This window comes from Octodon degus, unplaced genomic scaffold (genome assembly GCF_000260255.1).
Source record: "Octodon degus isolate 3935 unplaced genomic scaffold, OctDeg1.0 scaffold00100, whole genome shotgun sequence".
Classification (NCBI taxonomy): domain Eukaryota; kingdom Metazoa; phylum Chordata; class Mammalia; order Rodentia; family Octodontidae; genus Octodon; species Octodon degus.
The window spans coordinates 5,656,572-5,679,113 of NW_004524676.1; the positions used below are offsets into that span (position 1 = coordinate 5,656,572).

The following is a 22,542-nucleotide window of genomic DNA, read 5'->3' on the forward strand; positions in this document are numbered from 1 at the left end:
CCGCCGCCCCGCGCCCGCCGCCGCCGCCGCCGCCGCCGCCGCTCTAGCACAGGCGGAGACAGACACAGACTCTGAGAGCAGTTTTCGTGCAACTCAAAATTAGCGCGGGCAGGTTTAACATCGATAATCGGCTGCGAAATGGTCCCGGCGGCCGGGGGCACGGCCTCGGCCCCGTCGCCCTCGCTTTCTGCCGCTAACAAAAGAAAGCAGGACCTGTCTCCAAATAGCCATCTTAGGCTTCAAGGCTAGGCAGAAGCGGTAGGCCTCAAAGAAGGGCCTATGGAGATGGATAGCGCTGGGAGAGGGATCCGGGCCGGCCGCGGCCCCGCGCCCCCCGGACCCCGCCGCCGCCGCCGGCCGGGGCACTATTGATCCTTTTGAACTTTTTTCTTTTTTTCTTTCGTGTAAACGGACCGCGTTGAGATTTAAAAGGGGGCGACAGAGGGACTTGCGATTGGTTATTGTCCGGGCTTCAAAAACAAAACAAACCCACCAACACCGCCCCCCCCACCAAACAAGTGCTGCCGAGCCCGGGCCCTGCGGTGCGGGACCGGGACGCCGGCCGCCCCTGGGTGGCGGCTGGCTCCGGGGGTCGGTCGCACGCCCCAGATGGCCGGGCAGCCACAGAGCTCTGCAGAATGGGTATTTATTTCGTAGTCAGGCCAGGGTTTTCTTGGACTGGGCACTTTTCAGACAAGTGTGCCTGTGTTTTTAACAGGTTTCTGAGAAGAATCAGTGGGGAGAAATTGTTGAAGAGTTCAACTTTCCCAGAAGTTGTTCTAACGCTGCCTTTGCTTTAAAACAGTATTACTTGCGGTGAGTAGTTGTGACTTTCCCACACTATTTGGAAATCAGGACTTACGACTTTTTTTTTTTTAACAACGGCAAAACAAAAAAACAAAATTTGCACACCAGTTTTTAATCTTCTGTTAATTTTAGTTTAAGAAACGTTTACTATCAACGAGGTGACATTGCAATAAATTTTCTTCACCTGTTTCAGGATGAATTCTGTTTTTCATACAAAAGTCATTATAGGTGACATCCCCCATCTTGATAAACATTATTTTGTGACGTTATTGATTGCTTGATTTCCACTGATGGGCAGAAAGGTGATGCTTAATGAAAGATTTAAGATAATGAAACTTTGTAACCTTCGTGAAAATTTTCTTTGTTTTGAAAACTCCTTTACCTTTTAAAAATATTTGACTTTCAGAATTAAAAAAAAAAACAACCAAGGTTCTATCATTGAGTAGTTTTTTAGTAGAATATATCTATATAATTAATGTAGGTGCTTTAGATGGGGATGTTTCTTAGGAAGTACAGATTGTTGCATTTCTAAACAACTTAAATATGTTCAATGTCTTTAGGAAAATGGGGTACTGTGAAAATGGATACTATGATTTGATTTTTCTTCCATTCTCCCTTTGTTACTGTTTGGTCTGTGATATAGACCACTAAACAATATACATTGTTATTTAGCTTCATTTTCTTTTCTCCCAGTTTCTTCTGTAGGAATATTTTTATATTGTAGTTTATTGGGGAGTCATCTTTTGTTTTTGTTTACCCTAAGAAAAAGTCCTTAGCTGGTTATTTGAAACTAAAGTAACATTGTTTGTGTTTATTGCTTTCTAATAAATTTTGATAATAGTGATATTACTTGGTAGTTTTCTTTGGTAATATGGTTTCTGCCTTATTTTATTTTTGTGTTGTTTTTGTGCTTCAGGTGCACCTAAGAGTTATTCTGTATTATGTTCAGCATTCTCAAATAGGAGATAGTAATTGCACAGGTGTGCTTTCTGTCGGCTGCCTTAGATTAACTTGAGGCTGGAAGTTAAGAGTTCTCAGAACTTTGTGGAGTGGTTATTGAATCCCATAGAAAATATTAAGCGCAGTTAGTTGTTATCTACTGTGGGGTGTTTGTGTGTAATGGTATGTGTGTCAGGGTACATTTTTAAATAAAGGGCTATATTTAAAAAAAAAAAAAGCAAACAAAATTAACCTCAAACTGTTAATTTAGTAATGGGGTGAGGAAGAGACTTTGTGTTTATGATGGTAGTCAACTTGCTTATTTCCATTTCTATTACTGAGAGTTACGTGTTAGTACATGTTCTGGTTTTATTCTAATCAGTTGAAACAATTTGATTTTGTATTGCATAAAATGATTGAATTTTCATATCCTAAAGGTACTGTGTGATTATACAAACTGTGAGAGGTCTATATTTCTTAAGAATTTACTTTTGCACTGAGTTTTAACATATACATAGGTTTCAGTTTCTTTGCATAAGCTAATTAAAATATTTTTCCAGCTTAAATTTCTATCTTGGAATTGTATCATCCATTAGTTATACTTACAGGTAGTTTTTAACTATGTAGTTTCAAGATTGTAAGTACATTGTTCTTATATCTGTTTGAGCTTTATGCTCTTATAAGAAACTGCTTTTTGAACTGTGTCCTTAGCTAAACTTGTTTTTCCTCCATATGTCATTCTCCAGGTTTGTTTTTGTAGGGTTGTAGCTAGGCTACTAGGAAAAAAGTTGAAGCATTTGTTTTGGAAAGTAAAAACCATGTGAAGATTTGCATGGCTTATAAAGAAATACAAAAGGAATAGGCTGGTCAAAAATTGAGTACTACCCACCTCAAAAATTTTTTCCCTAGTGATGTAATATTGTACTGGTAGAGAGTATGTGTTATGCTGGGTTCTACACCTTACTTTGAAAAATCTGGACTGGCAGACCAGATGCCAGGCTTTAACAGTAGTTCTGTTACGTAAGCATAAAAGCCCCTCCCTGTAGTAAGAAGTAGTAATCAAGTGACTTGGGAAGTGCCCTCTTGGCTGCATTAAAGTGAGTATGATTTCTTATGAGTAGATAACGTCGTGTTTTAAAAATCACAGGTGGGATAATTTTTTTAGTATGAACTTTTTTTTTCTTTTGGCATATTGGAGGACTGTATTATGTGTGTTCTTTACCAAGTTGAATATTTGCTCACATTTTCTTTTTACTTACTGGCTGGATGGCTGATAGCATAGTGTGTGATGTGTCTTCACAGTACTACAGACATTTAAGTAGAAGTAAGCTAGTATGTGGACCATGTATATAGTCTTAGCAGTTTTATATTTTTGTTATAAACATAGGCATTCAATATAGAAACTTGAGTTTAATGTTCTGCCCAAAGTTAGATTGGTTGTATTAAATGTAATTTACTCAGTTTTAGATTGTTTACAAAAATTTCAGTCTAAACTTGAAGTGCAGTTGATTTTTTTAAGCATCATTTACTTTTTAAAAATATAAATGCTTGTGGATAATGTGTCGAGTCTAAACGTTGAATGTTGCTCATGTATGTATTTTGTTTAGTTCCTTTCAGCATATATGTTGTATTCTTATGTGTTTTATTATTAGATTATCTCTTAAATACAAAGAAGAAAATGTAATTTTGTATACTTTTTATATGAAGAACTTAACCAATTTTAAATGGCTTTAGAAGCACGTATTACTTGGCCAAAAATATGTTCATGAAATGTATTCAGTGATGTTTACTCACCCTAGTATCAATTCAGTTTGGTACAAATAATTTTATTTTATTTTATTTTTTTGTTTTAAATTTTATTTGTGTGTGTGTGTGTGTGTGTGGCCAGCTCAGCCCACCAGGGGGCGGGGCTGGCTGGCATGTGGGCTGGGGGATTGAACCGCGGTCCCTGTGCTTTGCTAAGCTTGTTCTAAGTAGGTGCTTTAGACCACTGAGCCATCTCACCAGCCCGGTACAAATAATTTTAATAAACTAAAATATAACTGAAAATTACATATGGTCAGATTTACACCCGAGTACATTTATGTTCATTGTGTTCCAATGGTGAATTTTAGTTTTTGTTGTATTTTGGTACAAAGATTGGAGACAATTTGCTACTCTTATTTGGATTAAGAATTTGAAGCTTTGGTATGAAGATTTAGGTAAATATTTCAGGTATTTAGTTGAAGAATTTTGTTTTTGCCTAATGATGACAATAATATAGCTACAGTCAAGGATAATCTAATGTTTCCTTTATAAAACTTGATTTTTTGAAATAGAGATAAGATATCTTAGGCATTAAATGTTTATTGTGTAATGCTATATGTTGCAGGTTTTCTTGCATTAAAATTTACAAGTCTTTAAAGATGTATTTACTTTGAGAAAGTAACACATTTGTAGTTGTAAACACCATAGTGATTTTCTTTTTTTTTTTTTTTTTTTTGGTGGAACCGGGGATTGAACTCAGGCCCTTGCGCTTGCCAGACAAGCGCTTATTCCACTGAGCCATCTCCCTGGCCCCAATTGCATTGACTTCTTTTTTTGGTCTCTCGGTGGGGAGCACCCTTTAGATTGCTACAGGGAGTTCACGTTTATCCTTTGAATGACGTGAGTACACTCGTATGATTCTATGGTTGGCACTACCACATAGATCACTTGTTTTAAAGAAGCTTTTATGAACCAACTGAGGTTGAGTAAATGAATTTTTCAGAATTTAAATAAATAAAGTAACATATTGAGTTTATGAATTGCTAAACTGAACTGGAGAAATGTATTACTCTGCCTTTTCAAGAAAGTAAAATAAAAGCAATATAGAGACTAGAAGAACAACTATTCATATTTGCGTATGTATTTTAAATTTAATTTTATAAGCAGCATCCTCTTACTTTGAACAAACCCTTTTTAATATTTGCTGATACTATGTTACAGTTTTAAAAGGCCTGCAGACCTACTGAAAGTAGGGCCAGAAAGTGGAGAAAGTTGAATGAGTGATCAAAGGTCAGCTGCAGCCCTGTGTTGTCTCAGAATTCATGTTGTTAGTAGAAATGAGTCTGCTGCTCTCCAAATTGTATTGAAGCTCCAGACTGAGAACTTTGTAACTCCCAGAATGTTTGTGTACCTTTTTTTTTTGCATTTAAATTTTATGCTTTAGCCATTAATTTAAAATGTCTATTTTTGAATAGGAACATTGTTTGTTTTGTGGTACTGGGGACTGGGCCCAAGGCCTTGTGCATGCTAAGCAAATGCCCTTTCACTAAGCTATAGCCCTAGGCTGAAGCACTCTTGTATAATCTTAGCTCTCTGCTGTGTGGTGCAGTCAGTATATCTTCAGTCATTGTGTGTAAAATCCAGTATTATGTCTTTGATAAAAGAGGCTATCATTGCTTTGGATCTTTTCTATTCTCAAAGGGTGAAAGTTGGGAGAGGAAGGAAAAACAAAGATTCTAATTCTGTAGAATTTAAGTATATTTTAGTTGCAAAACAAAAAATACATACTTTTACATAAAGTACAATATTTAGTAAGAGATTCGGTTTTTGTTTTTTGTCTGATTTGCTTTGGTTTGGTTTTGTTCAGTTTCTTTGTTTTACTGTGCTGAGGCCCAGGTTTTCACACATTCTAGGCAAGTGCTCTGCCATTGAGCTACACCCAGTTTAATTATCGTCTTGTGAGGGCCCCTTACTGTTTGTATACTTTTCAGCTATGCTGGAGATGAATGATGAAGATGAATTGGAGAGCATAAGCTTGGTAGATTTTTGTCTATCTCTGCTTCTTGACCTATCACCACCACCACCAGCTGTACCACCAAATTCTTTTGGTGTTGGATGTCCATTAAGATTTGTGGTTTTTTTTTCTTTTTTTTGGCAGAACCGGGGATGGAACTCAGGCCCTTGTGCTTGCCAGGGAAGCGCATATTCCACTGAGCCATCTCCCTGGCCCCGTCAATTAGATTTGAAATTCCTAATTTGTGCTCTGTAACACTAGTTTTCCCTAGACGTTAACCTGTTGCTTCCACAAGAGACTGTGACTTGGAGTAGTAAAGCTAACGCTGGTTAAATTGACGGATTTCTTAGAGACTTTGTTTTGTGAATCTCCAGAAAATTTGGAATTTCCTACCACTTAAATGGTTTTTCCTGAAAACTTCCATAGTGCTGTATAGACGTGGAACCCCAGGCTTGTTGGAAGACTTACAAAGTTATTAGAGCACAGTTTAGAACACTGAGAAGAAATAGGAATAAGGAAACCTTTGAAATATGAAACTGAGGTATAATTATTAAAGACGTAACTATATGCATATTTATGTAGTGATATACAAATAAAACTTTAATTATTAGGGAGCTGTTATTTGCTGATTTTTATCAATGACTGCAAAATCATATTGGTAATTCTTGACAAATGGTGTTCTGTAAGGAGACTTTAAGATTCTCATGTGTTACTGACAGGAAAAGAAGTAGAAAGAATTGTGTAGTCCAAACGCCAACAGAAAGGAGTTGGACTTAGAAGCTAAGCTGTGGTCTTAGTGGGTCCAGAATGGGAGCACATCATGGCAGTGAGCACATGGTATTTGTTCCAGCTGGGTCACCTATAATGTGATAAAGAAAAAATGGCTATTACAAAATTGCTCATGGTTTTTTGTTTTGTCTAAGGTGACATTGGGGATTTGAACTCGCAGCCTCCCATATTTTAGGCAGATACTGTTCCACTGGGTTACAATCCATAGCATTGACAAAAAATTTTAAGTCTCATTTATTGGCATGATATTCCTTCCAACAAAGGAATGTGTAGTTGCTTTTATTTGGTTGGTGGTATAGTCTTTACACTTACGGTTATACTTAGCTGAACCAGCAGTCTCCAAGAGCCAGTTGTCTGCTCTTTTTCTTTTGTTGTTTGTTCTGCATAAATAATGTTCAAACAAACAAAACCAGAATCTTAAATTTAAGAATCAGAAATTTAAATTTTTATTCTTAAAATTTGACTCTAGAGAATTGTGGCAGAATTATTTATGAAGTTTTTTGTAGAATCGTAGTTGTTTTTCTTAATGATGAGTCCTGTTAAAAGCTTGAACAGTATTTCCTTCAGCTCTTAAAAATTGAAGTAAATTTAATATTTGGGAAAGTTGTTGATAAGTACATACTAGATGAAGGTGAACATTAGGGTTAACATGTAAAAGCTGAATTAATGATGGCCTAAAATTGTAAGTGCAGTTTACACAAAAATAAAAAATAAAAAATGACTTTAAATTTAAGTAACAACATTAATTTATCCACAATGGAGTAAAAGAATTAGCAGTTTCAATTAGTTGTATCTGGAAGTGCACAACAATGTGTAAATGGTGAGCAGTAATGATCACTACTAACCTGTCAGAATTCATTTGTGCATTCACATAAATGAAATATTTGGGAGGTCCTGTAATAAAGAGTTGACTAAAAACAAAGTATCTCAGCATTCAGGTTATCTGTGAATTTCATTTAACTTTTCAAAAATTATGTTTTTAAAACTGGATCAGGGCTGGCGAGATAGCTCAGCAGACTAAACACCTGCTTAGGCAAGTGCAGGGACTGAGGCTTGATCCCTAACACCACGTATTAGCCCTGTCCCTACCACCCCCAGCCAGAGCCCAAGTCTGGGTGTGGTGGGGCACTCCTGTAATCACAGTGCTGGGAAAGCTGAAAACAACAGGATCACTATGAGTCTGAGCTGCATAGTGAAACCCTGTAACAACCAAATACACTTAAAATAAAATAAAACATACATGTATGTAGTGTCCAGCGGGAGAGATACCTCAGTGGTCTAAGCCCCCGCCTGGCAAACTGAAGGACCTGGGTTTGATCTCTGGTACCGAATGCTGTGCCATGCCAACCCCGGAACCTGGGCCATGCTGGACACTGAAACTGGGTATGGTGGCACACTCCGGTAATCCTAGTGCTGGGAAGGCTGAGACAGGAGGATCACTAGAGTCTGAGCTCTACAGAAAGACCTTGTATCAAATAAATAAAGATTAAAAATAAATAAATTGTCTCTAGGAATCTACCACTTAGTGCAGTAGAATTTTCTGCTGGGAGCCCAGGAAGAATGCGTTGTTTTTGATGTGTTGGCTATTTAATTTTGTAAGTCTCAGAAGAATTGCCTTTTCATTTTCTCCATTGTGCCATTGACTTACTGAAACAATCAGACTGTCATTGAGAATGCCCTCATTTCTGGATTTGGTCACTTCCTTTTAGTGTCAGTTAACTTGTTCTTCTATCCTTTGCTGTTTCTTGAAAACTGATAGATCTCACACTCCATAGTGTACAGGTTCAATATTTTAGGCATACTTTCTAAGTAGTGTTTTGCTTTTTCTCATATCGTCAGGCATATGCTATTTAGTTGTGCCCTTTTCAGTGATGCTAAGATTTATCCATGGTTTTAAGTAGTTAGCCTGACATTTGGATTTTTAAAAAGAATGCTTCAGGTAATCCTTATACTGAAGTTTGAGAACAGTTGATCTAAATATTGTAATGAAACCAATTTAGTTGCTGAGATAACTGGTTTAATGTGGCATTAACATGTTGGCCAAGGCTACATCCAGAACAAAACCTCTAGGTGACATCTGCTCTAGGGGGACCTGCTTAAGCTGCACCTGTCACCACTAAGCAGAGCCTGGACACACCCAGTACTTTGTCTCTGAGCTTCACAGAAAGTAACAAGAACCCTGCTTCAGTGAAAGGGGACAAGAATAAATGAACTACCAAGTTAGAGCTCATCCTGATTGTATCATTTGGATTTTAAAAAAATAACTAGTAATAAATTTTCCTTTGATTATTCTTAATAGAAAAACTCTTACCGTGTCTATATAGGGCTTTATAATACTCTTCCTGAATGAAATACTATTTGTTTTATTGAATTATAAATGTGTATCCTCATATTTAGGATTTTCCTGGCCTATGACAGTTTGTATAGAGGAGTTAATATATAAATCCTATAAAAACAGCAGTGCTAATAGTTGTTTTGTCTGAGGCAGCATCTTCAGTTTCTTTTTTTTGCAGCACACTGGGGATCAAACTCCATACTGGAGTTCGGAATCAGTACTGGTGACTGAACTCAGCACCTTGTGCTTGCCAAGCAGGCACTTATGCAGCTGCTGAGCTATCTCCCTGGTCCTATTTTTCAAAGCATTTTTATGTAGAGATTATATATTTTTCAAGTTTCAGAGCCAGTTGCTGTTACTTAATCTGAGGAAAAAATCTGTGCACCACTCAAGTTTTTCTTTATTAAAGCGTGTAGGTTATTATTTTTTTAAAGGGATGTCCAGCTCATAATCTTAAGTGTCAGCTGTAGGTACCAGCAGGAAACATATTTATGTATTTTCAGAGCACACTTCTCCCGTTCACATTCTCATTTTCTTCCCTGGTAATAGGTCTACTTTACATTTTACAGAATATTCTCTCAGTTATAACTCTGTATTTTGCATAGTTGCTAAATATCTATAGATGTAGTCCATACTCTGTATTTAAAATTTGATTCTATTAGCAGGGGACATTTTTAAAATTAATGAATTAATTAATTTGGTTCAGGTCTCACTGTGCAGCCCAGACTTGTAGTGATGTTCCTGTCTCAGCCTCCCTGGCACTGGGATTACAGGAGTGTGCCACCATGCCCAGTTTTGGTGGGGCATCGGCTGGCTTGGCATGGGGATCAAACCCAGGTCCTTACACTTGCCAGGCAGGCGCTTAGACCACTGAGCCATCTCTCCAGCCCATCATCTTTTTATTTTATACCATTAGAGAGTCAGACTTTTGGATTTCTGAGTTGCTTTTATAAGTAGTTCCACTGTACAGTGTATTGATTTAATCTACTATAAAAACTATGATTTTGGGGCTAGCTGAGGTAAGAGAGAAATGGTAAACCAATTTTTTTCTTTGATGTTTCTGTTTTTTTGCTATATGTAAACTTTTATTTGTACTTCATCTAGATTATTGTATTATTTTCCATTTTATGGTACTGGTGGTAGAATCCAGGGTGTAATGCATGTAAGCATGTATTTTTACTACAGAGCCACATTCCCAGCCCTTAATTATTAATTTGTCATATTTGCCTGTGTTTTTCTTTTTACATGTGATTTGTGTATATGCATACACTATGGAAGCATTGTTACTATTAATGCTCTTTAATCCTTTGATGTTTTTATTCTTTCTTGTTTGTTTCGGTTTTCATTTTTGAGGTACAGTTTCACTATGTAGATGAGGCTGGCCTTGAATCACTGCATTCTGTAGCCCAGGCTGGCCTTGCGGTTGCAGTTGCACGGATCCTCCTGCCTCAGCCCCCCGAGTGCTGGGATTACGAGTTTACAAGTGTGCACCACAATGCCCAAGGATATTATTTTCTTATTTATAGCACACTTCATCTAGGAATAAAAACTTTCTCTAATATAATAATGTCCAGTTAATCAAATTCAGAAAATAATACAGATATAGTTGTATGTTCTAATATACAAAATTTAAGTCACATTTCACCATCCCAAAGATATACTTCGTAGCAACATGCTCCCCATCCCATCTATGACCATGTAGTACATTTAGATGTATCTCTAGTTTTTAATATTTTCAAGTAACTGTAGCACTTGGGAAGCTAAGGCAGGAGCATTCTGCATATTGAAGCAAGCATAGGATACATAGTGAGTTTAAGGCCTGCCTGAACTACAAAGTGAGACCCTGTCTCAAAATACTAAACCAAACAAAGTAACATTTTCTATATTTTTTATTGATGCTCATTTTAAACAGTGTAGACCAGATGTACTATAAAATTTGCACTTGCCTTATAACTTCTTCAGGCTCAGGTTTAGAGGAAACATCTTTGGCAAGACATCACTTTGTCTCATTGTTCATAGTGATTGTGGTTAAGGTAGTATCCTGCTTTCTCCACTGTGAAGTTGTTTTCTCTTTTGTGATTAAGTAACCTGTACGGATGAAAATATCTTGCTCACTGTCACACTTTTACTAAGTAGTTCTCTGTTCTTGAGACAGTCTCGGTTTGACCAGTTCAGGCTGGCTGTGAACTCACTATGTCGCTCAGGCTGGCCTTGAACTCACAGTGATCCTCCTACCTCAACCTCGTTGAGTGTTAGGGTTACAGGCCTGACTTTGATCATCAAGTGGTTTTAATGAGCATTGTTGCTTCTTGCTTGAATCAGTTTATTTTATATATATATCTACAATACTTACTATTTTATTTTAGTGTTCAGCTAACACAGAAGATAGGATTTATTGTACACGCTTTACACTCAGCCAAAAGTGCGAACAGAAGTAGTCCAGAATGCCACAGGTCTGGGGCAAAAAACCAGGGGACTGCTTAGTTTGACCCAAGTGGCTCTCTCTTTGAGATGGTCTTGGCAATCGGATGGCCGTGAAGTTCTAGTCCATTGAAGCGTTCTAGAGAGCATGCAGTCCAAAACTTGCACCAGCGTTGTCAGCTGCCAGCAGTCTTTATTGCTGCTCCTCTGGCCTCCATGGGTGTACGAGCTGTTTTACTTGGACCTCTGTCTCATCCTTCTTTTATGCTTCGGTCTGCACATTCGCTTCTTCCTCCATTTGGCTCTCATGGCGCATAGGTTTCTAAGAAGATGGCGTTATAGTTAGAGCTACTATACTTACTTTCTAACTGTACTGTTATTTCTACATTTATTTGTTGGTAGTCTCTAGGGCTTTGCCTGCCCAGTTCCGGAATTAGTTATTTTCTCTGAGAAGCCCTGATTCCACTTAGTTTTGTTTGTTTGGTAATGGGTCTTGCTATGCCAATCAGACTTGTGATGATCCTCCTCTGTCTCAGGCTTCCTAGCATAAGGATTACTGGCATGCACCACTGTGCCTGGTTTTGGGGCCGACACAGCATGTGGTACTGGGGATCGAGCTTGGGTCCTTGTGTTTAGACCGCTGAGCCGTCTCCCAAGCCCTCCATTTAGTTTTGAATGCTAGATAGAAATCATGATCTGGGCGTTAGATATGTTCATTTTTATTTGATTATTTTTTCTTGCTGGAATTTTTACCGAAATGTATTTATTTTAAGATACGTATTTTAAAAATCATTAGGATGTGCTGATACCTCCAAATACAGTCTATACAAGTTTCTTTACATACTTGTCCATTCTGTGTATTTCCCTTTATGGTACGGTAGGAATCCTAATTTCTTTTTTTCTGCATAGAACTGGGGATTGAACTCAGGCCTTTGCACTTGTCAGGCAAGCTATTATTCTATTGAGCCATTGCCCAGGCCCCTAATGCTAATTTCTTCAAGCAGCGCATTTACTCATCTCACTTCTGCATTATATATGGAATACTTTCACAATCATTGTACCGTAACACTATAAAAAAAAAGGCCACTGGGCATGGTGACATACAACATGTAATCCCAGCACTTGGGAGGCTGAGACAGAAGGATTGCTGAGTTCCAGGCAAGCCTGGGCACTACATAGTGAGTTCAAGGCCAGGCTGAACTACATAGTGAGACTTACCTCAAAAAAAAAGCAGAAAACAAAGAATTACAGATTTGTCTGCAGTTCTTTTTGTTTCTAGACTTATGGTACAATTTTAGAATATTTCATTCAAAAAATTCCTAGTGAAGTGAATTGCAGTATTTCATGCCTCTTGACCCAGCTCTCCCGGAGACTGAGACAGGGAGGGTCCCTTGAGCCCAGAAGTCTTGGGCAGTGTGGTAAGACCCACATTAAAAAATTCATAATAATTATGTTCTTTTTTGGGTGTTAATTGCCCAAAATGCAGTACAAATTCATACTTTCCCCATTTATGCTCAGTTTGTGTTTTCTTCTACATCCTCTTACTTTTACTAATGAATATGTAGAACACTTCAGTTTCAAAAATCAAAGTTTAAGAAAAGGTGTATTTGGGGCCAGGGTGATGGCTCAGCTGAATTTGTGCTGGCCTGGCAAAGTCTTCAGTTCAATCCCTGGTTCTGCAAAAAAAAAAAAAAAAAAAGGAAAGAAAAGGTATACTTGGAAATTCTTTTCTTTTTTTTTTTTTTTTTGTCCCTTCTATCCCTTACTACTCATGTTTTGTTGGTAACCAGTTTTCTTAGCTTCTGCTTATCCTTGTGTTTCTTTTTGCAAAAGTAACACATCTATATATGTATATATTTTTAGTTCTTTCAATGCAAAAAGCACTTTTTTATTCTGTTTGACTTCCTTTATATGTCTTGAAAATCACTCTGAAGATGATTGAGCTTCCTTTTTTTAAACAACTACATGGTATTCTGTGTCCATATCCTAGTTTATTCAGTTAATAAACATAAACATTTCTGACATAATGACTGAAGCTGTTAATGTGTTAAAATTGTAAATAATGCCACATGAGAAGTCTAACCTTATGCAAACCTATTTTCCAGTTGTTGCAGATGTGTCTTCAGAGTAAAATCCTAAAGTGAGGATTGAAGGAGCAATGGAAGAGCAAATGCTCATGTAGTTTGGGAAAATATTCCCAAATTTCTATTGTGAGAAAGCAGCTTTACGTCCCCACCACCAATTTACAGGAGTGTTTTTTTACCACAGCCATGCCATGCGTTGCAAAGTATTTTAACTTTTACCAATCTGAAGGGTTAAGAAATGGTATTTTAATTATTGAAACTGTATAGTTTCAATATTTAGTAATGTTCCCATCATAGCTATTTAACAAGATTTTCTTCAGGATTGTTTGCTTTTTCTTATGAATTTTAGTATCATTTCTAGTTCCAGAAAAATAGCTTATTTGTCTTTAATGGGGATTGAATTAAATTTATAAATTGGAGAACTGAGGTTTTTTGTTTTGTTTTTGTTTTTTTTGGTACTGGGGATCAAACTCAGGACCTTGCACTTGCTAGGCAGGTGCTTATATCCCTGCACTACCACCCAGCCCAGGGAAATGAAATCTTGATGATACCAACTTGATCTATCTAAGAACAGCAGTTGGACGTCTTTCATTGTATTCATCTTTGTGTGTGTTGTATTATTATGGAAGCTATTGACTTATTCTAATCTGCCACTCTACTGAATTATTTGTGTTAATTTTTTGAACTTTAGAAATTTATATTTTTACTTTATTTATTTTTACTCTATTTTTAATTTCTTTTTTTAAATTTAAATTTTATTGAGAAACAAATATGAATGAGTCAATTTCAAAGCTGATTAATAGGACAGTTTCGATATTCAATACATTGTCCATTATTGTCTTCTTAGTGGTTATCCATAGTACAAAAAGCAGACAGGATATGCTGCCCAAACACTATTAGTACACCTCTTTCTTATTGAATTAAGTGAAAGTAGCTGTATATCTATCCTAACTATTTTGTATATATAAATACAAAAGGATCTTTCTTTTGTATCCCCCTTTTTTTTCAGTCCTGTCAGAGGTGAATATTCTATTGGCATCTAAATACTGTAGGTGTTTGAATTCTGTGAAACAATCCAACACTTTCTAGCAGTCTATAATATTAGTGGGTTATCCTCAGAAGTTATTGACTCGAGCCTTTTACAGCTCATCATATTAATATGGCTTTACTTTATATACCTCGTTTTTATACTTTTCTGCTGGATGGTTAAGACCAAGATAAAGCAAGACCTATATAACAAGAAATGTAACTTTTGTATCTGATAAGGTCAGCCAAGTACTCTCAGGATTTATTCTGTAGCTCTGTACCGCACTTTGTAGATCCTTTGTCAGAGTCAGCCATGAGGATGAGTCACGGCCATTGCTTGACCAATTTGCTCTCTGTGAAAGCCTGAGAGAATGTTTTTTCTCTCCATGTGACTCTCGATCACATTCCTCTGTGGCTCCATAATCTCCTTGATCAGAATATTTGGAGCACAACTGAGTTACATGATGTTACAGTACAGGTTCTCCTATGTCCTGAGTCTTCACTGACCTTAAAGGCTAGGGCCAACATGTTGGCTGATGTTGCAGCCCTTTTCTCCAATTTTGATCTGCTAACTTAGGTTGTTAACCCTCCAGAAGAGAAGCTTATTATTAATCTACAATATATGCAGTTCAGTTTACCCTGTCTAAATATCAAACATCTTTGGCATATCAAAAACAGGTATTTTCCATCAAATATTGATATGTTGAACTTTAAGTCCTTACAAAATATGAAGGAAAAATAATTTTAAAAAAGTAGAAATAAGCGTTTGCATATTTTTACAAAGAAATTTAGAAATCTAACCATGTACAGAATTGTAACAGGACAATCTGACATTTTTTTTTCTTATTCTTGTCTTTTTTTTGCATTTATTACCCTTTAAAAAAAACAACAACCCTTATTTGAGTGACATTATGGCAATAAATGGTATGTCATGACAAGAAGTACATATGTAGAAGACCAGGATGGCAGGCACTCCAAGCGTGACCCCTCTATTACACGTCACCGTCCTCAGTGCAGCCGCCTAGCTCACAGGCATCAGCATATGCTGTTAGTCAGGGTGAGCATCTCACCAGCCAACCTCTAGTCTCAAAAACCTGCTGATGTTCCCCAGGATCACTGCCCCACTCATCTCGTGCATACAAATGCATGGCTTTGCCCCTGTCATGTTTCCCAGCTTTTCTCCTTGTCCACTCCTCATTGTCCAATCCTCAAGTTCTCGCTTTCCTTTTATTTGTGTTGTACCTTTCTATATATAATTCCTCTTTTGAGTTCTTATATTAGGGAGACTATATGATATTTACAGATAGTCTGGTTTATTTCACTTATATCTTCAAGTGGCATCTATTTAAATATGAAGGCTTCGAGTTTATCATTCTTTATAGTGGAGTAATACTTCATTGTATAAAAATACCACATCTTTTTCAACCATTCCACATGTGACGGGCATCTTGGTTGTTTCCAAGATCTGGCTATCACAAATTGTGCTGCTATAAACATAGATACGCATATATCACTATGATATGATGCTTTCGGTTCCTTTGGGAAAATTCCCAGTAGGGGGATAGCAGGTTTGAATGGGATTTCCAGTCCTAGTTTTTTTAAGGAGTCTCCACACTGATTTCCATAATGGTTGCACCAGTTTGTACTCCCACCAACTGTGGAGAAGTGTCCCGACCCACGGGTTAGTCAGCGAGGACCCTAGAGGGGAAGTGGGGATGAGAAGGGACAGGAGACACAAGAAATGGAGACAAGACAAGTTCTGATCAAGTCTCGTTTATTTAGGGGAGGTGCTGGGTATATAAAGGGTGTAGGAATGAAGAATTCTTGGCTCTTGACATCAGCAGGTATCTAGGCAACAGAGGAAGGTCCCACCCCCGGAGCGTAACAGGAGACAAGGCAAATAGGCGGGGTAAGGGAATAGAAGCTTAACTCAGCAGAATAAAAATTTAAGAGTATGGCTGATACTATTATAAAATAGATACCAATTACAGGTTTCCCACAGAGAAGGGTTCCCTTTTCCCCACAGCCTCTCCAACATTTGTTGTTGGTTGATTTCTTTATGATAGCCATTCTTTCTGGGGTGAGATGCTATCTCAGTGTTGTTTGATTTTGCATTTCACGGATGGCTACTGATGAGCATTTTTTCATATATTTATTCGCTTCTTTAATTTCGTCCTCTGAGAAGTGTGTGTTCATCTCGGATGCCCATTTCTGGATTGGGTCTTTAAATTTAGGGGCCCTAATGTTCTTTAGTTCTTTGTAAATTCTAGAGAGCAGACCTTTGTCTGAGTGCTTATTAGTTAAGAAGTTTGTGGGTTGTCTTTTCACTTTGTTGGTAATTTCTTTTGACTTGCAAAAAGAAATTAGAGGTCTCAGTTGTTAATACTTTCAAGTATTTCCCGTGCGATTTGATTTTTGTTCATGAGCTCTTTGTCTACCCCTTTGTCTTCAAGAGATCCTCCTACTTTCTCTTCTAGGAGATTTATTAGTGTTTCTGTTCTAATGTTCAGTTCTTTAATCCATTTTGACTTTACTGCATGGGAATAGACCTGGGTCAGGTTTTAGTTTTTGGCATGTAGAGAGCCAATTTTTCCAGCAAGAAATTTATATTTTTAAGAGAACAAAGTCAATGCATTGCTGTAGAGTCATGATGGGGCAATTTGGAAAACATGGGGATAGTGACTGGTAGTCCTTTGCACAGACTTTCTGAAAGCATCTCTGAAAACTATGAAGCCAGGTTGGTGGTGCACACCTGAAGTCCCAGCTACTTGGGAAGCTGCGATCAGAAGATTAGTTCAACTCTAAGTTTGAGCCCCTCCTGGGAAACATCACAAGAGAAAAATAAGTCCTTTAAAAAAATGGGAGAAATGATGAATCAGAGAAATTAATATTTCAAGGGTTTTCCATGCAAGGAATGAAAACAGACCTGAGCCCAAATAACTATCTTACAAAAGAGAGAGTGATGAAATACTAAAAGGATGTTGCTTAAGCATCAGAAATATTGAAGCTTGGTACCAGAGAGAGGACCTGAAGGATAAGCCCACAGGATTTTTTAAGGGAAAAGTGAAAGTAGACCCTTTTTTATTGAAAACTTTCTATTTGTCTTTTCTTGGGCATGATGTCCAGTTCACATCTCTTTGGTCTGCAGTACTCTGAAAGTTATTTAGGTCAGAAGATGTCTCTGAGACATACAGGTTCTAGATAGATTCCTTGGGTATAGCCATGGCTGACGTGGGCCCTATACCTAGACTAGACATCTAGCTGCAAGGGGCAATTAATGCTCTCAGCCTTTAATCCAATTGCAAGTCAGCTACATTAGTTTTATTTTGGGTTCTTTTGAGACAGGACCATACTGTATAGTTCAAAGCTGACCTTGAACTCACTAGTAGCCCAGGCTGGCCTTAAACCCAAAGTGATCCTCTTGCCTCAGGCTCCTGGGATTATAGGCGTGTGTCCCATGATTCATGTCAGGTGAATCAGCTTTACTCTTCTTGCCTGGATTCATCCTAATTTATGCTTAGTGACATTGTAGTTAGCAGACAGTTCTAGACTTTATCTGAGAAGAAATAAATAGAGGAAGGGAAGTAGAAGAGTGTTTTGATGTTGTCTTTAGATTACTGTTGTTATCTGTGTGTTCTCCTATAGTGTATTTTCCCTTGCACAAGTGCTTTTTTTTTTTTTTTTTTTAAGACAAGGTCTTGTATATAGTTCAGGGCGACCTTGAACTGTTTAGCCTAGAGTAGACTTGAACTCACGGTGCATCTCCTGCCTGAGCCTGCCTAGTGCTGGGATTACAGGCATGAGCCAAAGTGCACAGGGCAGGTGCTTAGGTAGTAGTCATTTTTTTCCTGAAACCTGGAGTTTTGACCCTTAATTAGAAACTTCCCACAGGTAACTGTTATAATGATATTTACCTGCATACACTTCCTGAAACTTGTATAGTTTGATTTCGACATCAGATCAGTTGGAGTTCATTCTTTTGTATGATGTAAGGAATGATTATTGTAGAGGTAATCTGGTAGTTTTTGGAAAAAGCATTCTCTTAATTTGCATCATTATCCTTATTCAGAGCAGTGTCATTAGCATTACTTTGCATAGGTTAGCTTACAGGGTTCACCCTTGAACTCAGTAAGTTAAATGCTATTCTTCCTAGTTTCAACTAGGTCCTATCTCTGACACTGGAGCTCAGAACTCTTACCTGTGCACCATAGAGATCACTGGCCTGAGGGAAGTAATAGCTCAGACCCTGGGTCTGACTCTGGGACATTGTAGGCTTTTTCCTAAGAGACCAGGAGCAGCAGCACCCTCCAGCTTGAGGGTGCTGAGGTCTAGAGTGCTTAGTTTCCCTCACCAGCATTACAAGTTACCTGATAGCACAAGGGACTACACAACTGATGGTTCCTGGTCAAGAGCTACCTCCCTGGGCTGGGGAGATAGCTCGGTAGAATAAGCTCTTGCCTGGTAAGTGCAAGGTCCCAAGTTCAATCCCTGCTACCACAAAAAAAAAAAAAGAGCTACCTCCCTATATAGGAATTACTTGATGTCTCTCTTATGCCTTTAATACCATTTTCCCTCTAATTTTGCATTCTCCTTCATAATCCATATACATGCCATCACATATATTTATAATTGCCAGACAAACTTGAAACCTCTTGGTGAAGTGGTTGCTCCTGGGAGATGGTGATCTAATGGGTTAGAATACTTTTCGCATAGACACATGTTGGATGTATCCATCATTAAATAGCCCCAATCACAGAGTCAGTGCCCCGCACCCAGCAGAAACAGACACTGCATGCATGGGCAGCTCCCCGCAGCTGTGGGTCGTGCGGATGGCACATGCAGCACCAGGAGTGTCTAAGCAGCAGCTGAGGGAATTGCACACTTACCCGTAGTCCAGGTGCTCCTGCTGCCATATTGGTTTCTTTTTTTTTTTCTTTCTTTTTTTTTTTTTTTTTGTAGTACCAGGGATTGAAGCCGTATTGGTTTCATCTTTTTTTCTCTTTGAAATTTCTCTATGTACTACTAGCATGTCATCTGCTAAAAGAAATTTTTTTACTTTTCCAACTTTTGTGTCTCCAAGTAATAGGGACGGTAGGGACATCTTTTCCTTACCTTGGTGCTGATCTTAGTTTGATGCTTCTAGCATTTCCTCATCCAGTAAAGTTCATGCCTGCTTTGTTCACTCTCACACACACACACACACACACACACACACACGCCCACCCCAGCCATTGGTTTTGGGGATTGGACTCGGGCCTCGTGCATGCGAGGGAAGTACTCTACCACTGAGCTACATTCCCAGCCCTTTTTATTTTCAAGCAAGATACTGCTGAGTTCCCCAGGTTGACCTCAAACTTTCCATCATCCTGCCAACTTCCCAGGTAGCTAGGATTACAGGTGTCTTGTGCTGCTATAAATGGCTACAGTCCTAATTTACAGTTTTCACTGTACTAATTCTGTAATAGAATTTATTTCCATTAATGTACAGAGTCCATATCTTTTGTTTAGTGATAATCTTTTATATGTGTTAACTACTAGGTGCAGCTTTGCTTCTTTATTTTAATTTATGTATTTAGTACAGGGTCTACAGGGTTTTACCACGTAGATCGGACTCATGGTGATTCTCCTGTTTTCAGCCTCCAAAGCGCTGGGATTACAGGCGTGCACCGCCATGCCCAGTCTCAATAACCATCTTATTGAGCCCTGGGGGTAGGGTCGGCCGGCTACAGCACTCTGCCTAAGCAGGCGCTTTGGTCCACTGAGCTATCTGGCCAGCCCTGCTTCTTAAAATCTGTAGTTATTTGTATTCAAGAGGGGAACAATTCCCTGGCAGGCACAAGGGCCTGAGTTCAATCCCCGGCTACGCAAACAAGAAAAGGGGAACAAATGATGACTATTACATTTTTAAAACCCCATTTTATAGTTTACATTTGAATGTGAATGTTTTTCATGTTGTTAGAATTTAATAGATAAATAAAAATCAATTACAGTGCTAAATAACTTTGGTGAACATTTTCTTGTTCTTTCTATTCATTAAGAAATCTTGGTCTGAGGAGATAGCTCAGTGGTGTAAGTGCCTGTCTGGCAAGACAAGGTCCTGAGTTCAGTCCCCAGTACCAAAAAAAAAAGGTAGTTCTTTGGGCTGGTGAGATGGCTCAGTGGTCTAAAGCACCTACTTAAAACAAGCTTAGCAAAGCACAGGGACCGCGGTTCAATCCCCCAGCACCACATGCCAGCCAGCCCCGCCCTCTGGTGGGCTGAGCTGGCCACACACACACACACACACACACACACACATAAATAAGTCTTTACTGTTTTTTTTTTTGCTGGCCATTACATTACTTACAAAAATAAGACAGTAGTTTTAAGTCATTATTTCATTTTTGTATTCTCAAGGTAAGAAGTAACTATTTTGGTTTTATGAAGTCTCCATTATAGTTATCTACCTTGTAGAGAAGATAAGCAAATTTGTACTTAAGTTAAAATCAGACATCTTAAATATTTAGATGCATTAATTCAGATCTATCATCACTAAATTTAAATGGGCTATGCTTTACATTATATATTTGGTCCTTGGCATTAGAATTAAATTGATTATTAAAAACTGGTTTTGAAAGTTGCTTGTCATATGCCTCTTTTATATCTCCTTCATAGACTTCAGTATTTGCATTTTGCACAGTATGTTATGTCTCTAAGCAAATCACTTAATTGCTTGGTCAGTTCTCTGTCATAACCAATCTTGTAGGAGTTTACCGAGTCTTCAGCTTAAGGCCTTAAGCTGAAGGAGATACTGTGCACAGATTTAATATTTTATGGCAGCCTTAGTGATATAGCTTAGATACCTGGAAATAGGAGCAAGAAGTACACAGACAGCTACAGTGGAGCATGGTTACCGAATCTCTTAACTGTAGGGCCTTACCCTGCACTTGTTGCTGCAGTAGGAGACTTCCAGGCGAGTTCCTGAAGGATGAAGGGAGGAAAGTAAAAATCAGTTACTTTGACAAGTAATTAGTTTGTTTACGATTGTCGAAGATTGTCAGAGAAGGAATAATTGTAGAAGATAGTCACATTTCTTTGCTGTAAGACATAACCTTTATTGTTTTATTGTCGTTTGTTTTGGTTGGTGTTAAGGGTCTTGCTGTGTAGTTCAGGTTGGCTTTGATTTCCCTGAGTAGCCCAGGTTGACCTTGAATTCTTAGGCTTCCTGCCTCAGCCTCCGGAGGGTGGGGATTGCAGGCATCACCGCTGTGCACGGCAGCCTTTACTTCTGTGTTAAGATGATTCTATTGACTGCACAACCTGTGAAGCACAGTGTTAGCTTATTGACCAGTGGAAATGAGGTAATTTTGTTATTTGTATGAATAGTTTTATCTCTTCCTTCTGTCCAAAGGATTGTAACACAGGTAAGTATTATTTGCTAAGATCCTTTTTACTGTAGGTTATTTTTTAAGTGGTTTGCTTGCACAAACTCAAACTTACCTACTTGATAAGACTAACCTTCAGTTGTTTCTTAATCTTCCTTCCCTTCCTTTCATTTCTTTTTATAACCAAGGATTCTAATTTTTCAGTCTGGTACATTATTTTTTAGGTGGAGACCTCTACTGGAAGTACGAAGCAATAGATGAGTTCTATTATCCATTTAATATTATCTAAAAGAAGTGATAAAATTTATTTTAAAAATTATTACTGTAGAGGGAAGATAGCTCAGTGGCATAAGTGCCTGCCTGGCAAGATCAAGGTTGTGAGTTTGATCCCTGGTACCGAAAGGAAAAAACAATAGATGGAAATGGTTACTGTAAGAATCTTGGAGTCTTTTTAATTTTATTTATTTATTTATTTATTTATTTATTTATTTATTTATTTATTTATTTATTTATTTTGCAGAACTGGGGATTGAACTCAGGCCCTTGCCCTTGGTAGGCAAGCACTTATTCTACTGAGCCATCTCTCCAGCTCCTTGGAGTTTTTTTAAAAGTGTCTTTTCTTGTGATACTCTAATAGTATACCTTCAGTTTGTGGTAAAATGTTTTCAAAAAAGAGTACTATATCTTTCATTTTCTATTTTTTTTAAACTAACACTAATTTTCCATGTGCCAGACGAAGCAGTGTGCAGAGTGATTTGGGAAAACTGACTTGAGACTTCCCTTTGATGTGGATACAGTTATTATTTGATGTTATACCTGAGAAGACAGGACAAAGGAGGTTAAGGACCTTGCCTGAAGTAGTAAGTTCAGAAGCAGTTGTTTGAACCTGAGGCTTCCAAGTTAGAAATGTTCATCCTTCTCTTTCTCTTCATCACCATAACTTGTATTTATTGAACATTTACCATTAGCCAGGCATTGTACCCAATTGCATCATTCTGATTCTTAAAACTATCCTAT

The 22,542-nt window shown here is 38.0% G+C and overlaps 1 long non-coding RNA gene across 1 annotated transcript; it reads left to right on the forward strand.

Annotated features, from left to right (window-relative positions):
• Positions 1-2,496: 2,496 nt before the first annotated feature.
• On the forward strand, positions 2,497-15,980 carry LOC111818732. The gene is made up of 3 exons (XR_002822647.1): positions 2,497-2,507; positions 6,238-6,245; positions 15,828-15,980. It is a non-coding gene; the product is annotated as an uncharacterized LOC111818732 (long non-coding RNA).
• Positions 15,981-22,542: the final 6,562 nt, after the last annotated feature.